Raw genomic sequence first — 7,836 nt, 5'->3', positions numbered from 1 at the left:
TTTACAACTCAAAAACTTACTTTACAGTCGGCATAAACGACAAAATCAAAATTTATAACCAGCTCCTCAACATACACCAGCCGTGGCGACCAGGTAGGTTGAACATGTACGCACCGTTCCATGCCCTCTAACTCATGGTTGATTGATCTTTTTCCTTGCCCTTACCTGCACCACAGAGTACCCGTGAGTCGAGGCCCAGTAAGAGAACCTCAAAGCACAACATACTATAATTTGTCTCAATCGATAAATACTTAATTCAGGGTAATATAAAATCTACAAATTTATTATTAGATTACGCAATAGCACGACAATACAATAACATCACATCATAGCAGTATAATAGCACATAAGTACATCAATATAGCATCATAGCAACATATCAACACATAAGCAAAAAGTGTAACATCTTAGCAGTACAGTATCACAGCAGCGGTCTCCGCCACTCATGGTGCGCTTCCAGGCACTAGGTCCACGGTGTTAACCAAACAGGTGTATACAACACCCTTAGAGGGTTTCGCCCTAGCGGCCTGCATTCAACATGCTTGACGCTGATCCTGACCCCTTGCCGCTCCCGGCACTTGCCTCTCCTGGCTTTTGCAGCTCCCGGCTCTTGTTGCTCCCGGCTTTTGCCTCTCCCGGCTCTTGCCGCTCCCAGCTCTTGCCGATCAATCACATTCACATGTTTGGCATAACAATTATAAGCAACATATACATTACAACACACCATGTAGCTCTACGGGTACAAACAGATCTCATACCTTTAATTGGAGTGCTAACAGTCAGGCAAGCAATCACGACTTCCGAGAACGATCCTCTCCTGAGTCCCAACGGTAACCTAGTCACACACCACAAGTAACATTCTCGTTACTACCTAATTTTATAATTGATCCCCATGACCAATCCCGTGTTCTCGGGACCTCCCATTTCCCCACGCACTGTGGTGAAAGTTTCCCTCGAGCCCCTTGGGCCAAAACCCTAAAAATACAAAATCCCACATCTTGAAAGTGGCCTAGCGCTGCAGCACAACCCTATATGGGCTGCGGTGCCCAGCAGGGCTCCCCTGTCCTGATTTAATCCAACGTCACGGCACGGAAGAACAGGCCAGCGATGGCCTAGCACTGTAGCACAACCCTATATTGGGTTTTTCCTACCATTTTTCTCGAGCCAAAACTTATCCAAATCAATACCCAAGTACACCTAAGTTCCAATTCGACCTAAAACTTCAAATAAACAATATTACAACACAAAAACACCAGCAACAAACTCAAACACGCATCCAAACTCAAAATCACCTAGTGGTTTAAAACTCCACAAAAAAACTTAAACCACACCAGAATATTCACTTCAAAATCAATGAAATTCTTACCTCAAGTAGGAATTTGACCCTGAGCTGCTTTCAAATCCAGTTCCAAGCTCAAATCCACGAATTCCTAAGCTTAACCTTGACAAAACTTCATTCCAAGAATCCACATAGCAAAACACAATTCAGTTCTCAAACCACAACACTTCTTAGCAGAATTCAACAAAGAATTGAATTAAAAAGCTTACCCTTGAGCTTAACTAAGTCTCTGAATTATTTCTCAATGTCCTAAACTGCTGGCCTTCCAAACTCTAGCCTTGAATTCCTGAACTTTTGGCCTAAACTTCTTTACAAACCAAGCACCATAGAGTAAAAGGTAAACTGAGAAAAGAGAGAGAGAAAGCTAAAAGTTCCTATGATTCTTCCTTCTTCTGTTTTGTCCTTTGTCTCACTCCAGAATATGATAAAGGCTAAAGTAATCCAAGATGCTTAAGTCCCAATATAATTCCTAAAACACCCCTAAGCCTATCCTCAACCCTTTAATGCCATAAAGGGCATTTCAGTCATTTGCCAAAATCCCGTTAAGTCCCCGAGTATTCCTATAAATCCCCATTTAATCCTGACATATTAAATCATTGATAAGTTACTATTCATTACTCCATAATTCCCGAACACTTATTATATCCCCGAAATACCCCCAGGCTCCTCCTGAGCAAGGCATTCGATCCCGTTGTGACTTTCAAGCTAAACTGCTCCCTAGAACTGTCTCGGATCGTGCATCACAAATATATCACCACTCTCACATGGTGTCAATAACAATATACACAAATATTGCTTTTATAGCCCTCAACGGGATAAAATTACAAATATGCCACTAACAACCAAATGAGGCCCACATGCATATTTAATTTACCTAAACATGCATTTCTAATCACATAATCATCAAATTCACATATGAATATAATAAATCAATTATTTCCCTCCATGCACGCTAATCAAGGCCCTAAACCTTATTAGAAAATTGGGACGCTACAACTTTGCCTTTTTCCGACATTAAGGTAGGTTGCGAGAGGGGGTAACCGAGCCAAAACCTCCTCAATTTTCCTATTTGCCTTAGCGATGGCTTCTTAACTGCATATTTTCCATCTCAATGGCGGTTAAGTAATCTGGGTTTGGATTTGGTGGAAATGACGTTTAATTCCCAGTGTTGCCATGACCCATTGGTTGTTTTCTCGGACGTTGCTAGACTTCAGGGCCATGCTCGTTCGAAATAGCGGTATGATGGGCCTCCTTCCCACTAGGTTGTTCTATCTCATTGTTGTGTATTAAGAAATAATAAGGTAGATTAGTGCTTAGTAATAAACTGTAATGAAAAATGAAATGAATTCACAAGAACACAAATATTTTATGTGGTTCAGTGGTTTAAATCCACCTAGTCCATGAGTCTATATTATTGTTGTTTCTCTCTCTATTTTGGCAGAGTTTTAGTATTACAAAATAATGGTCCCTTTCCCTGTCCTACATTCCTAGTATTTATAAGGGAATTCCATAGACAAGTTTGGGTAACCGTGTGAGTCAATCACACATATACATATTTATTACATTTAATTCATATATTTCGCATTTATAATGGGATATGATTTGATCATACTGTAAATGTTCTCCTAATATCTAAGACATTAAATATGACAGCCTGGTCATAAATAAATGCGTAAAAGGACACGAGTCTCTGGGGATCCATAGGTGAGCAATATATTCGAATTACCATGAGCTGAATATCTCCTCCAAGCTCGTACTTTGACTATCGTTTGAATATTATAAGCTCACGCTTCACAACCTTCGTGTCTGTAGCTCGGGTTAAACCCAGGACGCCTGATACCACACATGTCCACGTGAAACTAGAGTTCACTACGTGGATAAAGAAGATATCATTCCCTTGGATATTTATCTGTATATTTATTTTCCAGCTGTACCCGAACTAATTGAATGAACTCGGGATAAAATTAGGGTACAACAGCTGGGGACATAGTTTCACAGATATGGAATCTATACCTTCTTATAGATTGAATAATGATTCCCTATTGGGTTGAATTTTGGAACTGAAAAGGTTATGAGTGCTCACGTCGTAAACTTGTTGTGATACAACCTTCACTAGTAAAGTCAACAGTACACTAGGAACATGATATAGTTAAAAGGGTAAAACAGTAATTTTATTCCCTTTTAATTTTGAACCATTAATAGATGATTAACGTTGTATCTAATGAATATATCAATGGACACATTATTCTTTAGTAAAGTACTCTATAAATATATGTCTATAATTATCAAGAGTTCAATCTCATATTTATAGTGAAGTAACCATGAGATTAATAAATATGATTATTAAATCAAAGAGCTATGATTAATAATCTAATATTTATTGGAGCTTGATATTATAGGTCCATAGGTCCCCAGGGTAACTCTATCAACACCATATCAAGGTAATAATTGATACAATGGTAAAATCGTAATTTGGAAATTTGAGAAGAATTTTATTATTCGGGTTAAATATACAATTATATGATAATTGAGATTGAATAATTAATTTGGAATTAATTATTAAAATTTTAAAATATTTTTATTTATTTAAATATAGAATTTTGAAATATATATAAATAAATAAATTAATTTTTTAAATTAATTATTTTATTTGAGTGGGAGAAAATAAAATTGGTAAGTCAAAATAGTTTTTGACTTATTGATTTTTTTAAAAAAGATGATGATAATGATGATCATCAATTTGAATTTTGAATTTAAAATTTAAATTTTTAAATATGGTTGTGATCTTTTTCTTAAAAAGATAATACCATATCTTGTGGGAAGATTGATTTTAATTAAATAAATAAATAAAAGAAAAATACAATATTCCCTAAAAAGGAATATTGCTACATGCATGGCACAATCCAGGGACTGTGCCATTCGTGTATGACAATATTGATAAAGTATCAGTACTATTTTTATTTTATTTATTTAATTAATTAATAATTTGAAAATAGATTTTTTTTCAAATTTAGTAAGTTAGATATTACCTAAATCAATTCCTATCATCATTATAATTTTATTATTATATTACTATTATTATTATGAATAATGGGGTAATATATAATATCTAATATATATATTATATGATAATAAGAAACAAGAGAGTGTGGTAATTAAAAAAAAAAAATTCATTCCTGCGACTCGACGTTTATACAACAATGATACCCTTCGGATCTATATATAAAAGAATGATTTACGTTAATTAAACTTCAAATGAGTCCTGAGGATCGCCACTCATGAAATATGCTTTTCCATATCTTATAAACGAAGAAATGCACTTGCACCATGAATGTCACAAAAAGGCACAAAAAAAGAGAGAAAAAGAAAGAGAAAAGTCTACAAGAATGCCTAAAGGCCTCCCTATAGACTGGGGGGCAAGTGTGGATGCCAAAAATTCACCAAGGAAAAAAGGTCTAGTCCCTTATTGAAGTAAACGACTAAAGGGCACCGAAGGCTTCAAGTACATGATAGAGGCAGAGGGTTATTATGTGCCACCAAGAGGCCACACATTTGCAAGGCCCCAAGCCTCATGAGGTCATTCCACGCCCATGGGAGGCAAAGGCGAGATGCCCCCATCTCACGCACATGCCTCAAGGCCACATCCCCTCACGAGACGCCTACATCTCGCATGCATGCCTCCTAGTCGTGCCCCTCACGAAATGTCTCCATCTCGCGTGCATGCCTCCTAGCTGTGCCCCCCACGAGACGCCCCCATCTCGCACGCACGACTCCTAGCCGTGCCCCTCGTGAGACGCCTCCATCTCGCGTGAATGGCTCCTAGTTGTGCCAATCACGAGATGCCTCCATCTTGCACGCAGGGCCCCTAGTCTTGCCCTTCGCCAGATGCCTCCACCTCACGCACATGGCTCCTAGTCGTGCCCCTTGCGAGACACCTCCATCTCATGCACATGGATCCTAGTTGTGCCCCTCATGAGACGTCTCCATCTCGCGTGCATGGCTCCCAGCCGTGCCCCTCGTGAGATGCCTTCATCTTGCGAGCATGGCTCCTGACCTTGCCCCTCACGAGACACCTCCATCTCATGTGCTTGGCTCCTAGTTGTGCCCCCCGCGAGACGCCTCCATCTTGCATGCAAGCTTCCACGCTGCACAAGGGGCCTCACGCCAAGACACCCTTCACTGAGGGCCTCGCTACGTGATGTTGGGGGTGCAAGGCATCCGCGCTTGGGTGTCGCCGAGGGACGATAGGCCTCGCGCCTAGATCTCGTCAAGGAGTTGCGGGACTCATGTAGAGCAGAGAAGACACCATTATGGACGAGAGTTTTGCTATGCATGGTTTGACACCTGTCTATGCACCAAGGAGACATAGGCTACCTCGCTGAAGAATCCATAAGTTATTAAACACTTGGCCAAAGACTATGAATCTTGGAGCAATGGTTTATCTTAGACCCATGAGAACAACCATCAGGTACATGGTACACGTAGGGGAACGGGATGTACAACCATATGGAGGATAGAGGTGTAACATTGATATCTGTATCATACATGTAGTGGTGGTACGAATTCGTACAAAGAGTGGAGGCACTACTTGCACACCTTTGACAATGTAGAAGGGCTGACAACACAGCCTCCTGCACCACTACGTCTGGTGCCACTACCCTAACAATGTACCTGTGTATGATTTTGTCCCCCGGGACCACGATGTATCAGGAGTTGTTAGAGCTCCACTATAAATAGACTTTCACCCCTCCAACAATGGGGTCTAAAATTTGGACATTGGAACCAGAGACTATTGAGTAATAAAAATATTCTCCACATGTTCACCCTGAAACTTGATTTTAAGTCCATATAGCCATCCTATGCTCTTTTACGCTTCTTTAGTACTCTTTGTTTACTCTTAATTTCATAAGTTTTCTGATCTAACTTGACTGACGAGTTCTCACCGTTAACAAAAGCCATTGTTATTTTTCAAGAATTTGAATAATATATGGTTACCGTGTAATTTAAATGAGGTACCAGAATTATATTCTTTTTTTTTTTGTAATGCGTCTCAAGCTTATTTTGTAAAAGCTACCTAGAATACTTATAACTTCTGATCGCTTGGGGGGCATATAACCCTCCATAGTCCTTAAGATATTCGGCAAAATTTGATAATTTTTTTCATCTTAGAATTCAGAAAATTGATTATTCTATGGCTTTTTAAAGCTTGAATTTTCAAAGAATTTCTAAATATGAACTAAGAAAATTCAAAGAAACAAAACCTAGAAGTTTGACTAGGAAAATTCCTAGATATAACCAGGTCCGAGGCCTGTTCCTTGTAGGTATAATGCTATTAGGCAAGCAAGCTTCTAGATACAACTAGGTCTGAGGCTTGATTCCTAATAGGTATAGTGCTAATAGGCGATCAAATTTCAGGATATAACCAGGTCCAAGGTCTAACTCCTAACAGGTATAACGCTATTAGGCAAGCAAATTCTTGGATACAACCCCTATGATTGCAAATGTACAAGGACTTAAAATTTCATAAGCATGGTAAGATAATAGGTTAAGGGGGAAAAAAATAAATCAGAAATTAATGAACATGTACTTATACAAGTATATGAATAGCTTGAGGAGATATAACCTCGAACTGAGTCCGAAGGTAATTGTCTCAACTTTTGAAAGCTTAATTACAATATGTTCAAAGAACCCAAAATAAAGCATAAAAATAAAAAGTAAAAAAGAGGATGAGGGTACCCCAAACATCAATGAGCTCTGTTAACTTTCCCTTTTGATGTCACCTCATCATCGCCCCCTTCAGTAGCTCCGGAAGCCTCGACGGTCTCGAAGGGCTCTTGTGAGAGTCAACTCTGGAACTTGGCAAGGTAATGCCCCCACAACTCCGCATCCAGAAATGAGAAATCTCCTTCCTGGTTGTATGCCTAACACTAGTATAACATCTTCTCCAGGGCATTTGTTGCCTCAACAATGTCCTACTTTGCCTTCTCAGCATCATGCTTAGCTCTCTCTTCGACCTCGAACAGTTTCTTTTTTAGAACATCAACTTCCTTAAGTTTCTTATTGAGGTTTTCGACCTCGGCCTGCAGTTGGTCTTGACACTGGCTCATTTCGATGACCTGTTCCTTGGCGATTCAGCCCTGACCTCATCTCTTTGAGCTCAGGTCTGGGCGATGCCGCAGATTTGAGCTAAGCAAGACTACAAAAGAAAAATACATAGCAGGATTAGCTCGCAAAAAAAAAAAAGAAGGGGATGTAGCAGGAAAGAGGATAACTCACAGTCAGATTCATTTCCAAGGCTGACCCCAGGACGTCCCCTAGGGAATCCTCCTATATGGCCCTCAGGTCCTTGACATTTACTTGGTTGGCATGACCCACTGTGTGATTCTTCATGTCGTGAAAGGGTCCGCAAAGTGCTTCCGGGATCTTTGCGACCTCGAGCAGCATGACTGGGAGTTGTAAGTCCATAAGTTGCGTGTCTGGGAGCTAAGAAGATGGGG

The sequence above is a fragment of the Humulus lupulus genome, chromosome 8 (genome assembly GCF_963169125.1).
Source record: "Humulus lupulus chromosome 8, drHumLupu1.1, whole genome shotgun sequence".
NCBI lineage: Eukaryota > Viridiplantae > Streptophyta > Magnoliopsida > Rosales > Cannabaceae > Humulus > Humulus lupulus.
Note: the sequence above shows the minus strand (reverse complement) of the source record.